Raw genomic sequence first — 14,246 nt, forward strand, 5'->3', positions numbered from 1 at the left:
TCTAACATTGACACAGTTTTAACTGTTGCAGCACCTAAGCCCACATGGTAACACAACAGCAGCAGCAACAGCCAAACGTGCCGAGCCGCCACCGCCACCGCCTTTATTTCAACGCTATTATTGACAGAGGCAAACTCAGTGTGACTCTAACGACACCACAGTTGGAAGACGCACACACACTCTCACACACACACGGAGCGCCAGGAAGGTTTCACCTCCTTGTGAGTGTGTGGGCACTTTCTGACATCCTGCATTAAGCATCCGGCCAGGTCTTGGACCCACAGAGATATCTGAGTCACGCTGATTAGTCAGTCCTGCTCAGTTCGGCAAAAAGCAGCCTGGCTGCCGCCTAGTTTATATGCTATGGGTGTGTGTGTGTGTGTGTGGCTATTTGTGTGACGGGCAGGTAGAATATTAGCCTGCGAGGAGCTAGGTCCTTGTTAGCAAGCATGTGGCAAGTGGGCAGATGTAGAGTGACAGAAAGGTTCACGGCGTTCTCTCAGATGGGCTGACAGGAAACATGCATTTACCCAGGAACACACAAAAAGACACACACGCGCGGACACACACAAATCATTTATTCCCTCTTGCTTATCTTGCTACAGTGCAGGACTAACAAACCGTCAGGTGGACATAGACAAACAGCTTGTGTCAGTCATGTGAAGGTGTTGGCGTGTTCAATTACATTTAACATTTTTATTCGCAGTTTTTATGACACACATCCGGGGATAAATTGCTTCGTTCTGGAATCGGAGCCTTTACACGGAAGAACGCCTGAACACAAGAAGCTGCTGAGATTTCAGATGTTAGAAGGCAGGATTAAGTCTTAAAGGGGCAGTGTTATGTGTTTTCCAGGCACATTGATCCTTTTCATTGCACAACCAAGTAAGTATGTTCCCTTTAGTTGTTATAGAATTGTTCTATATATCAAATATGGCTTAAAAGAAATGTAATTTTGTAATTTAAATGTCTCTGTCTGTTTAAGAAACTCCTGCTCTTTCTGAAACTCGGCCTTCAGGATGTCATCACAACATGTCTCCTCTATTACTTCTTTAATGACATTTTTACCAGCGTTGCTCTGAGAAGTAGCTCCTATAATGAATTCAGCAGACGCACAGTTGTAATGAATTGCTGCTGGCTAGTCTGAAGGAGCTGAGAGGGGAAGTCGCAGGGGAGGGCTGCTCTGTGAAGTTCAGAAGCTTGGAAACTACAGCTTCGTCTTGAAGGTGGAGCTAGTTCCTTCCAGCTGAATGGTTGCCATGGGAGATTAAAGGATTTCTCAAACATGCATGAAAGAATCAAAGTGACACTCCAGGTCTGTTTTTGATGAGGGAATGACATTATGGCACGACCTAAAGCTAAAACAAAAGTCGATCCTACATAACACTGCCCCTTTAAGAGTCAGATTCCAGACGTAAGAGACAGCCCTGAATAGAATTTTGATGATTTCTGTTTTTGAGTGTCAAGAAACGGTGAACCGCCGTGTTGACATAATGCCTTTGAAAGGAGTTCAGCAACAGACTTGCATATTAACACATTACTTGGCTCGTGGCGTCGTACCATCTGTGCCCATTAGAAGCTGTGACATTCCTCTCAGAGGACTCAGAGAAACGGTGACAAAGGCAGAGGAGTGGCCGAGCCAAGTCAGAATCTGGAAGAAAAATCTGAGTGAAGTCTGACTGCCACTCTCCTGTCTGGTTGTGGATCTTCATGGCTTTAGAGCAGAGGTCTGCAACCTGTGGCTCCGGAGCCACGAGCAGCTCTTTGGACCTTCAACAATGGCTGTTAAAGGGGCAGTGTTATGTAAAATCCACTTTCTTGAGTTCTTTTTTATAATGTTATTCCCTCATTATAAACATACCTGGAGTGTTGCTTTGACTCTTTCATGGATGTTTGAGAAATCCTTTAATCTCCCGTGGCAACCGTTCAGCTGTACAAAACGCCTGGGTGGACTGAGAGGAGGAGCTTTATCCTCGAAGGCGGAGCTAGGTCCACCAAGGCGCTTAAAGATTAAAGGATTTCTCAAACATGCATGAAAGGATCAAGACAAAGAAGTTGATTTTCCTTAACACTGCCCCTTTAATAACATCATTTTGGTTGATGATCATTTCTCAGAAAGTTTGCGGTTTTACCAAAACTTTTAAAGTTTTCACTGACTACTTGAATGTTGATTGATGAGAAAGTTACAGTTCAAAACTTTAAATTCTTGCTCTGTCCTTAATGTCTTCATCTTGGTAATTGTTCCCAAATATTCTCTAAAAAGCCTCTTAGGTTTTCACAGAATGAGTGTTTGGTTTAAATTAATCTGATGTACGGTCAATCTACGCATTATCAGATTAGAAAGAACCAACTTATCTAAAATGAAAGAGGCTATTGTGTGTGCAGGCACGTGCAGGGGGGGCAGACTGGGGGTGCTTGAGCACCTGCCTCTTTTGCTCCTTGTCCCCAAGTGCCCTTTTGGTCATTTTTTAAAATTATTATTTTTATTTATTTTTTTGGTATTATTATTTTCTAAGCAGTCTTCTGACACATAATAACATGTACTAAAATTATTATTATTATTTTTTGTTGGGTTTTTTTTGTACAACATAATAAGCCCTCCAGTCACCTTGTTACCTTTGACCTTTTGCCCGTGACGCATGACGCAGTTGCCTCTCCGCAGTGAGATAAAGCGGCTAACTGGAGCTAAACGTAGCGAACGTTCCAGATTACAGAACAGTTTTTGGTGAATTAAAAAAAAACGTTTTTGGTGAATAAAGTGCAGTAGACTTGCTACTTGTCAGATAACAGAAACGTTGAAGTATCGTTTCTGCTTCAGCTCAGAGTCGCGGTTTAAGCAGAGAGGTAATGAAATACAACAGACACTGACAGGCCTCTGCGTCTGCCTTTCTCTGAAGAACTACTGAGCGGGAGGAGGCAGCCAGGTGAGGAGAAACTGTTCTTATCTATCGATTCAGTGTTTTTATCATACAGACATTAGGCTGTTGTTGTTGTGCTACTAGCTAGCTGCTAGCTAACGATTCTGCTAGCAAAGCAAGATAACTAAAAGCTTCTTTCCTGTATCGTTAATGATATCAGTCATTCTTTAGTATTTATTATGCAATAAGGGCACATCGCCCGTCCAAAACCGATCATCTCCATAATGGATATGTGTCAGATCTTCTAATTTCCTTTGCTGCATAATGTACATTTCATTTATTCTAGCGTTAGGTAAATGTATCTTGAAGGAAAATAGCACTTAAATAAAAGTCCAACAAGGATATTCATTTAGAATAAAAAATAACTCACCCTGAATTACCATGATAGATATAATGAATGTAATAAAAGTGACATTTATGAAGGGGAAAAAACTCAATCCAGACTTTAAGTAAGTTTAGGGTCTGGTTCACAGAGTTATTTGTTTATTTTTTTCCCAATTATTCAATGAAATTTTTTTTTTACCTCAGTTAAGTAAAATAAAATTGTAATCAAAACTTTTGGAATTGTAATGATTTCATTTTTAAAAACAAAATGTTTTGTTTAAATAACTGCTTTCTAAATTAACTCATTTTTGTCTCGTGAACTTAAAAAAAAGTTATTTGCCAAACATAAACTTTTATTTGCACACATCAGAAATATTTTGTTGCGATTTTGGGCCCTGCCCACGACGTCATGTGAGAAAAAAGTTTTTAAGCAAAACTCAGTAGGCCTTTCTCATGGTGATATGCATTAACAATTCAATTTTTGCTTTTTTTTTGTTTTTTTTTTCTTTTTCCTGCAGTTCCACCTTAAAGTTTGATGCAGCTCTGCTTCCTGAATGGACCATCTGCATCTCCACTGCAAGTGCAGCAAACAGGCAGCTCTTTGTTTTATAGATTACAGTCACTAAAAGGTTGCTTTGTGCCCTTGTTTATATTTTTAATAGTGTAATTCAGTAAAGACAAAATATGTCTGGTGGTCCAGCTCTGATTTACATATCTTGCTAAATTGCAGGTTTGAATATTGCAATACTTTCCTATTACAAAACAGACCTGCAGAAAGAGATTACTAATAAAATATCTTACATATGCATAGTTGTATGCTCTATATAGAGGTTTTCCTTAGCTTTGATTGTATATCTCACATTTTTGTAATTTATCATTGTTTATTAACTCTGAAAGCTGAGTGGCTTTGTTAATATTCTGTCCTAGAATGCAGTTAGATGTGCCCTTTTTTTTGAGCACCTGCCCCTTTAGTGGTCTCTGCACGGCCCTGTGTATGTGTATATTAGAAAACAAAAATTATCATTTTGTTTTTCTCCACAATGGTATTTTAATGTGCTTCATCTCATTGCTGTGTTTTTTTTCCCTTAGCACTGTGCCATTTCAGTTTAATCACACGGCTCTCTGTGTTTACTGTGATAATTTCCGCTAATACGGACGATTGTTTTCAACAAACGTCAACAACAATGAACCCGCTGCACACCACCTGGATTCAGGACAAAAGATGATATTCTGCTGAGCAGAGATAGAAAACGAACGTCTGAGTGTTATTTGCTCATTTCAGCAGGATAATAAAAGGTTAGTCACAGATTGACACCGAACTACTGTGCCTTACAGAATTGCTCATAACCTTTGAACTTTTCCACATTTTACCTTGTTACGACAACAAAACCTAACGCCTTTATAATGGGCTTCATACAAAAACAAAGTAGCCCATAATTGTGAAGATAAAGGAAGTTGATAGGAGGTTATAATTTGACATGTGGGACAAGCAGACCTTTACTCCTCAATGAAACATTAATTATTAAATGAAGCGCAAAAACACACATTATTTTTGTCTAGTGTCTGGTGCAAGATAAAAGTTTACTTTTATCTTGCACCAGATATAGGAAACTGTTTTAAGTGAATAATTCCTTAATATTGATGAAAAAAATAGATTTCACTTACAACATGGGGAAAAGTGAAATAATCTGCCAATTGAACCAGTACTTTTCCACCAATATTAAGAAATTATTGATGTAAAAGAAGCCCCTACATCTTTCTGAAAAGTTACTTGTAAGTTAGTTTTGTCTTATGTCAAGTGTATCAAGTTGTTTTCACTCTCTACTAGACCAAAAATGTTAGGTGTTTGACATTTATTAATTTCTTCTGTGATAATTTCACATTTTAGAGACGAAAAACAAACTGAAATTCACTGTTTCATGTAAATGTGGAAAAACTTTGATTAAAATAGAAATAGGTGGTGGAAAATATCCATATAACATCCAAAACCAGCATAACTGTAATGTTCAGACCTGAGGACCCGAAATTTCAGTCAGACACAAAGTAAAAATCAATAAGGTCTTTATTGAGGACCAGGTATAGGGACGGGGAACCACGAGCAAGGAACAGGAACCTCTGAGGACAGAGAAACAGGTTAGAGGGTTGTAGGTAGGAGGGGAAGGCCAAAAGTCTGTAAGGGAAAAGATCACTAACCTTCCTGGTGTTGTGGGGGATGAGGGATCCAGGTAGCACAGTGGAAGAGACAAGTGGCACACCTAGGGAAGGACAGGACTGGGAGGCACAGGGTTTAGGGCAGGCAGGACCAGACAAACGTATCTGAGGGTTGGGCGAAGAGCAGTGGTCAGGTCACGGAAAAAGGGTCCAGTACTAGCAGGCAATCTCAGGCAGACAATATCCAAGGGCGAGGCAGGAGGCAGAGGTCAAAAGGCAGAAACAGGGTCGAGACCAAAAAACAGAAGCCAGTGAAGAATCCGACGTGGGCAAGGCAAGGCAGGAAAATCCAAGGGTCAAAAATGTGTTCGTGATCGTGGTCAGGTCAGGAAGAACGCTGGATATCTACTCACTCGGTGGCTTTCAAAAATCTGGCACCGTCTGCCTGCCTGAGAGCTGAATATAACTGCTGGTGAACAGGTGGAAGGCATGAGTCTGATTGTGCTCCAGCGCAGCAGCATGCAGGTGAACCAGATGAGCTTGATGAGGAGTACAGAGGAGAGAAACATAGCAGGCAGACGGGCCAGAAACATGACAATAACGAGCAACAAAATCAGAGTCAACAAAATGACAGGCAGGAGCTGCTGTGGCTGTGCAGGGGTTAAAGCCTCAGTCCTTGACGTGGCCGTCGCAGGTTCGATTCCCGGCCTGATGACCTTTGCCGCACGTCTTCCGTCTCTCTTTACCTACTTTTCCGTCTTAGCAGTTTCAAATAAAGGAAACTAGAGCCAAAAATCAAACCAATATCACTGTCCACTTGTTGATGTAACCAGTGGATTGTAAGTAAATCCAGATTCGACGTTTGCATTTCGCAGATGTGCCGCCTGCCACGTCGCACATTCCCCCCCCAAACCCTCCCTGTCTGTCCCGTTGCACCGCGCTTCCAGAGTCTCGTCCGTCTCGGGTTTTGGTCCAGAGGACCTTCCAATTTCACAGTGGCTTACAGAATGGTAATGCGGGCCGGCCGCAGAGGGAAACCGAACTCTTAACCCAGGTGGTGTTTGAGTCGTGCCTTTCTCCATTAAGCTTCCCTGAGAATAATGACCCTGATTCCCGCTGATGCTGTTGCGCTGCGGCGCGGGTCAACAGGTGCAGCTGGTGCAGCTTTTCCACACTGAGGGGTGTGAGGTGAGGAATGATTGTGTCCACCTGAAACTCACAGAGTTGGGTAAATATTAGTCTGAACGCCAAAGCAAACGGAGATAACGCTTTTAGATTATAGATGTTTTCTCTCTGCCTGCTCAGAAATGAGAATACAAACATTCAAGTAACACTCAAATAATACTCATACTAATAATAAATTAGGCTTTTTCAATGATGTCCAAAAAAGTTAAATGCAGGGGGGAAAAAATTGTCTTTTGAAGGAAGTGACTTTCTAATAAGATGAAAACTTTAATTTGCTTATGACACATTTGCTAATCAGCTGTAGCGTTATTACGGTTGGCAAGAAATATAGAAATTAAGAGGCAAAAATAATGTTCAGCTCAGTATTCACCATAGTGACAAGAAAAAAGAATAAGTTGCTGTAAGGTTGTCCTACATCTTGGCACTCTGTCAAAAGAATAGCTTTCTAACCGCCTCTAATTGGACGGTCAAATTACTGGTTGAACATTCACAACATGGCAGCAGAGAGCTGAGAATTAGTAAGAGTTATGTGTGATTTGGATAATTTTTACATTACTGATTTAATGATGACATTTTTGATTAACTCTTTGAGGTGATATGTAAGGTTTTCTTCATGCATTTATGATTTTTTTTTTTAAATCAGTGTTTATTAGTTTGGACTGATTTTGACAAATTAGTATAAAAGAAGAGGGCAGGGAGCTAACGTTCATAAGTAAAAGAAACCCCCAAACTTTCCAATTAAAGATAAAAAGCTACTGATCTGATTTGAGATTTTTCCCTAAGCTTTCACAGAAACATTTAACATTAAATCTCAGCCGCATGTGGCTCTATACGCCATGGTTTGTTTGCCTATAGCCACAGGCACTGACATTTTCAACAGTAAACAAACATGATCTGGCTGGTTGATTTTAATTTATTTTTTATTTTTTATTGACTGAGCTCCGTGGAGGAATACCACCTTGGCATTTTGCATATTTTCCGGCTCCCGTGTGTATCGAGATCCTCTCTGCTTCGGAGTTTCCATGGATTTCTGTTTGCTCCCAGTGACATTCATTTAAAAATCAAAAGCGACAGAAAAGAAGGATTTTTAGACATTTTTATTAACTTATTGCCGGCCCTCAATCAAATTCCTCATCACATTTAAGTATTTTAAAGTATTTTTGTGAAACAGGGCCTGGGTTTCTTGATACATCACCTTTTTGTGTCACTCACTTTAAATGTAAATTATCTCAATTTTTGACATTTGATGCACACATTGAACATCTCTGAGCTCCAATAAGGTAATATTGAAAGGAAATCTCAAGACACATATATATAAAGGGCTTTAGTAAAATGCTGTGTATGCTCGTTCAGTCATGAACTTCTCTCCTCTCATTTTCTGCGTCTCCATTTCCGCACACACACATTACAAAGAAATCTATACCATTCCCTTTTCTCGATTTGCCCACATATTGCACCTGATTCTTTTCCAATTTAACCATGCACCTTTTTTTTTATTACAGTTCTTCTCTTTGTCCTCTGCATTTCACTTTTATATACCTTTCAGGGCTCACTGGTCCAACCTTCCAGCCACCCTCCTTTCTACCAGCTCGATTTTCTGAACACTGTTAGAATATGGAAATGTTTTTTTTTGTTTTTTTTTTAGGCTTATGACTTATTCAAAAATGGTGGTGTAGTTGGTGAGCGACAGCATAAAAAGCTATGCGGTGGCAGAGACTGATAACAAATATGAACACATAACCCCACAGGAGAAGACGAACACATTTTAAACTCTGACCTCAGGCAGGGTGGATGACTGGCACTGCACCGTGTTGGATCCTATTTCTCAGCACACATCGGGCAAAGAAAGTATCTGTATTGTTGATTAAATGTAAGCAGAGATAATAGGCAGAAAGCACAAATAAACCACATGTTCACCATAAACCTGATTGGCCTGTGTTTCTCTTTTCAACCCATCTTGGATGTCATGTCAAAGTACAGATACTGCTAATCTGTTGCGACATTTACTTTTTTCAATATTCTACAGATATAGGGTGCATTCAACTTGTGAAACTTGAAAAATCATTTCAAAATAAATAGTATTTTTTGTGTTGCTTGTAAACTTGTTTTATAATTTCACACACAGCAGAATCAACTTAAGTGTCTTGTCATGTAATTGGGTTAAAGAGTTTCTAGTTTCTGTAAGTTAAGCTGTTTATGTTCTTTATTATTTGTGCTCCTAATTGTGTTTCTGATGCCCAGACACACAGCAGCAGCTGTTTACTTCGTTAAAAAAACAAACAAAAAAAACACCTTTTTCCCTCTGAGTTGCTCAAGTTTCTAGCCGTCAGATAAACGAGGAGTTTTCGTTTTAGAGATTAACTCTGAGACATAGTTATACAGAAATGGACAGCAAAGGTTGGATGATTAATGAACTCTTGGGTTTGAATGTAATACGGTTATAAACAACATTTCAATCAACACCCTCTGGGGTTTCCTTCTTTATTAAAAGCCTGGGACAAAATACGGCTCCGGATTAGGCGGGCGATGGAGAAAAAGAAGCCACAGCGATTTGATCCAAAGCCAGCAGCCTATATGTGCCTCCAGAGACAGCCGAGTAAACCTTCTGTTGTCTCATTTCACTACTGAGTAACTCCTCTTCTCACCAGCTGCTGCCATGCAGTTAAATACCATTTGGCCTTAAAAAAAATGATTACTATTTCTCAGCTGTGCAGCTCAAACAGAGAGCAGACACCAAACCCCGCTTAACGCAATGTTTAGTGAGAGTTGCAGTTTCTCCTGTTTGATTTCCCTCGTGTTTGTTATTGCTCCCCAACTGGTCTCCTTTACTGCTTCGGCAATAAACTAATCACGAAGACACACGCGAGCCGGTGAACTCTCACACCCACGCCCGCAGGTTCCTCAGCTGATTTGTCTCGCTGAGATTTTTTCCTCCCCTTAACTCTCACCCTTACACTCCCACTCCTTCATCCCTCCCAGAGCCTAATTAATTGACCTTCTTGAGCCAGCTTCGATATCTTTCTGGCAGACTAGACGTCAAAGTTGGCTCCAAAGGAGGCAACCGCTCCCTCTTGGTCAGGTCTTTAACGTATGTCTTCTGTTACCGTTTTCATGTTTCCCAATGTGGTTTTTCTTTTTCACATGGAAACTTCCATCAACCATAAAGTTGGGCAAAGCGTTTTTATCCCATCCTTTGCTCCGTTCCGTGCACAATGTTTTCTCGATGAATCTGCAGATTCCCCCCCTCCGACACTTTTCATATGCAAAGACGCAGCCCACCTGCACTCCCTCTAAAGACCACAAAACCATGTTCTCATTCTGTCGCTCCACAGACTGCAATTACCAGGCAACAAAGATTTAGTCACACTGCTGCTTGCTTCACTTGCATCACTATCATCCTAATAATCAAGTTTTCAGAGACCTCATTGCTTTGATAGTGAGATAAGTAACAATATGATTCTAAACAGCAACGATTATTCACAGCGAGGAACGTGTAACATCGGAACGTGTTACTCACAATGTCTACCGTTGAGATTTTTACAGACTCAAAATGACAACGTACGGTACCTTGCAAATGTTTTCACTTTCTTTTTTTTTTTTTTTAACCGATGTATTTTATTGGGATTTTATTCATTAGAAGGAACATACACGCGGTTGAAATCTTTCAGGATTCTTACGTTTCTTAAGAAAGGCTCACAGTTGGTTGGACTGGATGGAGAACAATCGGTAAAAATCCCTTTGTCACAGTTAAATTATATCGAATATCTAACACTGGAACTGGGAGACATTTTAAATATCCAAAATAAATCAACAAAACAACAATCAGAATGAATTCTGAAGTATCTCTAACCAAAATTGTCCTTCAAAAAAAAACGGTTGAGTTGAGACCAAAGCTCCAGACTGAAGGGTTTTGTCATCCAGAAAGAAAAATGATAAATCATGCTAATGAAAATTATTGTTATTTAATTTATTGCGCGATTAATTGATTTATTGCAACAGGCCTAGTTATCAATGCTGAAAAATGCATGAAACACTTTTCATAGTCTTATTAGAAAATAAAATCCTATCTCTTTACCATCCTATGCAACTTTGTGTCTAAAAGCCTGTATCACGTTAACAATTTCCCACGTTCCTTATCAAGTTTGGCCCCGTATGAAGGTTTGCTGAAGGTGTGAGTCGCTGCTCTCCTGCAAATTAACTCAGAGTTTTAGCAATTCTGGTAATCTGCCATCAAAGGTCACGAGAAAGTTTTTGCGGCACCTTTCGGCTAATTACCTGGTTGTAAATGCACTCCGCATTTAAAATTTATATAGCTGTCAAATGTCTGGCAGTAGACCTTACACTGAGAAGTGACTGAGCAGATGGAGGTGCAKACTGACTGATGGAGTCGGGGTGGGAGTCGAAAACAAGAGGGATCCAAAAAAAAAAAATGAATGGGTGAGGTGAAGGGGAGACAACGGGAAGGTTGGCGATGACAGACTGATTAGAAGAATGAGTGAGATAAGTGGAGACAGAGACAAATGGTGAACCTTCTGTCCTACTTTGCTTTCCAAAGAGGACGGCGCAGCACTTTGAACATGATGGACCGCAGGAGAAAAACAGCATAATTAATCAGGGAAATGGGGCTGATATTGATATTTTAAACTCTCAAACACGCTGCGTGCCCGCACCGCTCCGATCCATGTTTTATTAAACGTGGAGAATTTCTTTCAACAATGTTCAAAAACGAAACACGCCCTACAACTGCAACGTGCTGTTCTACATAAGTGTACATMGAAGAAAATATTATAATAATAATAATAATAATAATAATAATAATAATAATAATAATAATAATAATAATAATAATAATAATAATAATAATAATAATAATAATAATAATAATAAACATGTCTAACATTTTTCAATACTGGTACTGATTTAAAGAAATCAACACTAGTTGTGCCATTTGAAATTGGGCCTCTGTCTCTTTAAGAAGCTCCTGCTCTGTATAAGACTCCGCCTTCAGCATGTCATCACTACAATGTTTCTCCATTAGGCTGTGTCTTAACAGTAGCTGTTAATGGTGTTGGGCTGCTCTTAATGACCCCTATGTATATAATATATATAAAAAAATCTTATTTCAAAATCCATAGTTTTATTTTTTTTTATGTTCTGAGAGATTCCCCTTTTAATCATTAATAAGATGCACACTGCTTGATTGAATGAAAATCATTTAGATCTAAGATTTTGGGCTTAACTGTAATTAAAAAAAGAAAACTTTTAGAAAACTGCTTAGCCGTTTTTTTCTTTTTTTTTTTTTTTTTTGTAGGTATTGCCCGCATTAGCATTTCAGGAACATTTCCATTTGTTGTTTTCACAAACATGTGATAAAACGACGGGCGTGTACCACTTATCTCCAGCTTATTACCAGCATGTGACAGCGTGGGTTCGCCCTTAAGCCGTCTTACCTTTATTTCTGGTGAAGATGGTATGCTAATCACGGGATGATTAAAGAACGGGTGAGGGAAGCTGTCGGTTTGAAGGGAGCCGCGACCGTAAAAAAAAATAAATAAAAAGAGGGGAGGCATCAAAAAGTGAGATAAATCCTGTTAAGGTGGTATTAATGTTCTTATGCATACTGATAACCGCTGCGCACGCGTGTTTGTGTGYGCTTGTGTGAGAAAAGAGAGACAGTGTAAGAGTGCTATAGGCTCATTAGGCTACAGGGTAGAATGGCTAAAAAGGATTATACCAGCGCGGATTATTCACGCATGAAATACTGGTACCAAGGAGGAAAAGGGAGAAYGAGAAGGAGAGATGAAGAGCGGCTGAATGCGTATGAGGAGTTGAGAGTATAAATATGTACATCTGCGAATATATGGGGCGGAGGGGACGAGGAGTAGCAAGTAAGAGTGAGGAAGAGGGCTGGGGCAGGGTGTGGGTGAGGGCAGGCTGCGAACGGATGATTTCTGAGATTTAAGATAGAGCTTGAGATTGAGAAATCTGCCGAGTGTAACGGAATGAGGAAGTAGAAGATGGAGGGAGATAAAAAAAAAGGAGAGAAAAGGAAGACGAATTGGGATATAAACTCAGGCAGAGAGATGAGGAGGGAGAACGGAACACTAGTGAAAACCACAAAGTGGAGAAAGGAGARCTGGAGCTGAGAGAGGAGATAAAACGGGATGAAATCTGAGATTGGAGGAGGAAACGGCGAAGGATGAAGGATGTTTGTCCAGCACATCCCACAGACGCCCCGTTATATTAAGATCTAGGAAACTTGGAGGCCAAGTCAACACGCTGAATGAAATGTGCTCCTCGAACCATTTGGTGTTTTAATGAAAGCACGCACATGGTCTGTAAGAAATAACAAGGCTTAGGTAGGTAGCGCGTGTCATAAAAAAATGTCAGCGGATGGCAGAACTAAAGGTAGGGCCCCATAAAATCCATTTAATTTTTTTTCTCCAAATTCCACTTTTTCTATTTTTCTTAATTTAATTTTAGCCATATTTAATAAACCAAAAAGTATGTAATTATGGTGTGAATGGAAAAAAAAACCCTGAAAAGACTGCTACCTTCTTAAAGGAGCTAGCTTTTGAAGCTCTTCTAGAAACATAGAAGCTCACTCTCTGTTTAAGCTAGCTTCTCAAATATACAGAAGCTTGCTAGCTACGACTGGCAGAAGCTTCTGCATGCTATATGTTCTTAGCTAACTTTTCCAGCTATCTTTTCTGCTTCTGAGTAGTGGATATTTGTGGCTCCAAACTTACAGAACAGTTTTCTCCCGGTTCATGGCAAACTTGCTTGCCATGAACCTTGCACTAAGCTTCAAGTTATTTATTTTTAGGGGAAGTTGTTGATGTCTACGAGTGTTTTTCACTGTGGCTGACTGATTTATTCTGTCTGTGTGGAGAGGAGAATCGAGCAGACGCAGAGCTGAGTCCCGTGTAACCAGGGAACAGCGGACAGGAGCTGCAGAGGCCAAAACAGTACAGAAATTACTGTATATCCTTCCCTTATCACCAATATCAGCTAATTCTGTGAATTTCACCTTTTCCACATGGATTTCATTTTGTTTACATAAATATATAACAGTTTCCCTGAGGAAGATAGATCAAGCTAATCCAGTGGGTTTGCTTATGTCCCAAAGTAATWCCTGGTTAGCATTTCCCAGGTAAGTGAAGAAAAGAAGTAAGGGAGGAGAGAACAATCCAAGGTCAATAAATACTTTTATATGAACAAATATGTATAGATGGAACTGTAGGATGGAGGGACTGTCGGTTTCAGTAAATACAACTGAGTGGCATCTGTAGCCAATGAATTGGAAAGGCAAAGAAGGAGCCACGCACTCCCACTTTCATTTGCACAAAGAAGCAACACGGTATGCAAATATTCACAAAGAGCAGAAAGGATTTAACTTTCATCAAACCAAGCCATCCGCCAACACAATATTTGCACTCAACCACAGAAGAGACTTGGAATTTTGTGACATAAAATGTAATTTTATGCAAAGTGTGTGTAGTGAAGTGTACAATATGGGCAGATTTATATATAATATATGTGGACATGTTTGTAGAAAGGGCAGCTAATCTCTTTAGTCAGTCAGAGCTCATTCGGTTCCAAACCTAGAATTAAACATTTACGCGGTTCTGGCTTAGCCATCGACCACACACACACACACACGCACAC

The 14,246-nt window shown here is 39.9% G+C and overlaps 1 protein-coding gene and 1 long non-coding RNA gene across 4 annotated transcripts in view; one reads left to right on the top strand and one right to left on the bottom strand.

The window, feature by feature from the left end:
• elfn2a (extracellular leucine-rich repeat and fibronectin type III domain containing 2a) overlaps positions 1-14,246 on the top strand; it is a 201,963-nt gene that overhangs the window by 26,173 nt on the left and 161,544 nt on the right. The window lies entirely within an intron of this gene.
• On the bottom strand, positions 5,240-6,314 carry LOC108166587 (uncharacterized). The gene is made up of 2 exons (XR_001776942.1): positions 5,436-6,314; positions 5,240-5,357 (listed from the first exon to the last, which is right to left on the bottom strand). It is a non-coding gene; the product is annotated as an uncharacterized LOC108166587 (long non-coding RNA).

Source organism: Poecilia reticulata, linkage group LG1 (genome assembly GCF_000633615.1).
Source record: "Poecilia reticulata strain Guanapo linkage group LG1, Guppy_female_1.0+MT, whole genome shotgun sequence".
Taxonomy (NCBI): Eukaryota; Metazoa; Chordata; class Actinopteri; order Cyprinodontiformes; family Poeciliidae; genus Poecilia; species Poecilia reticulata.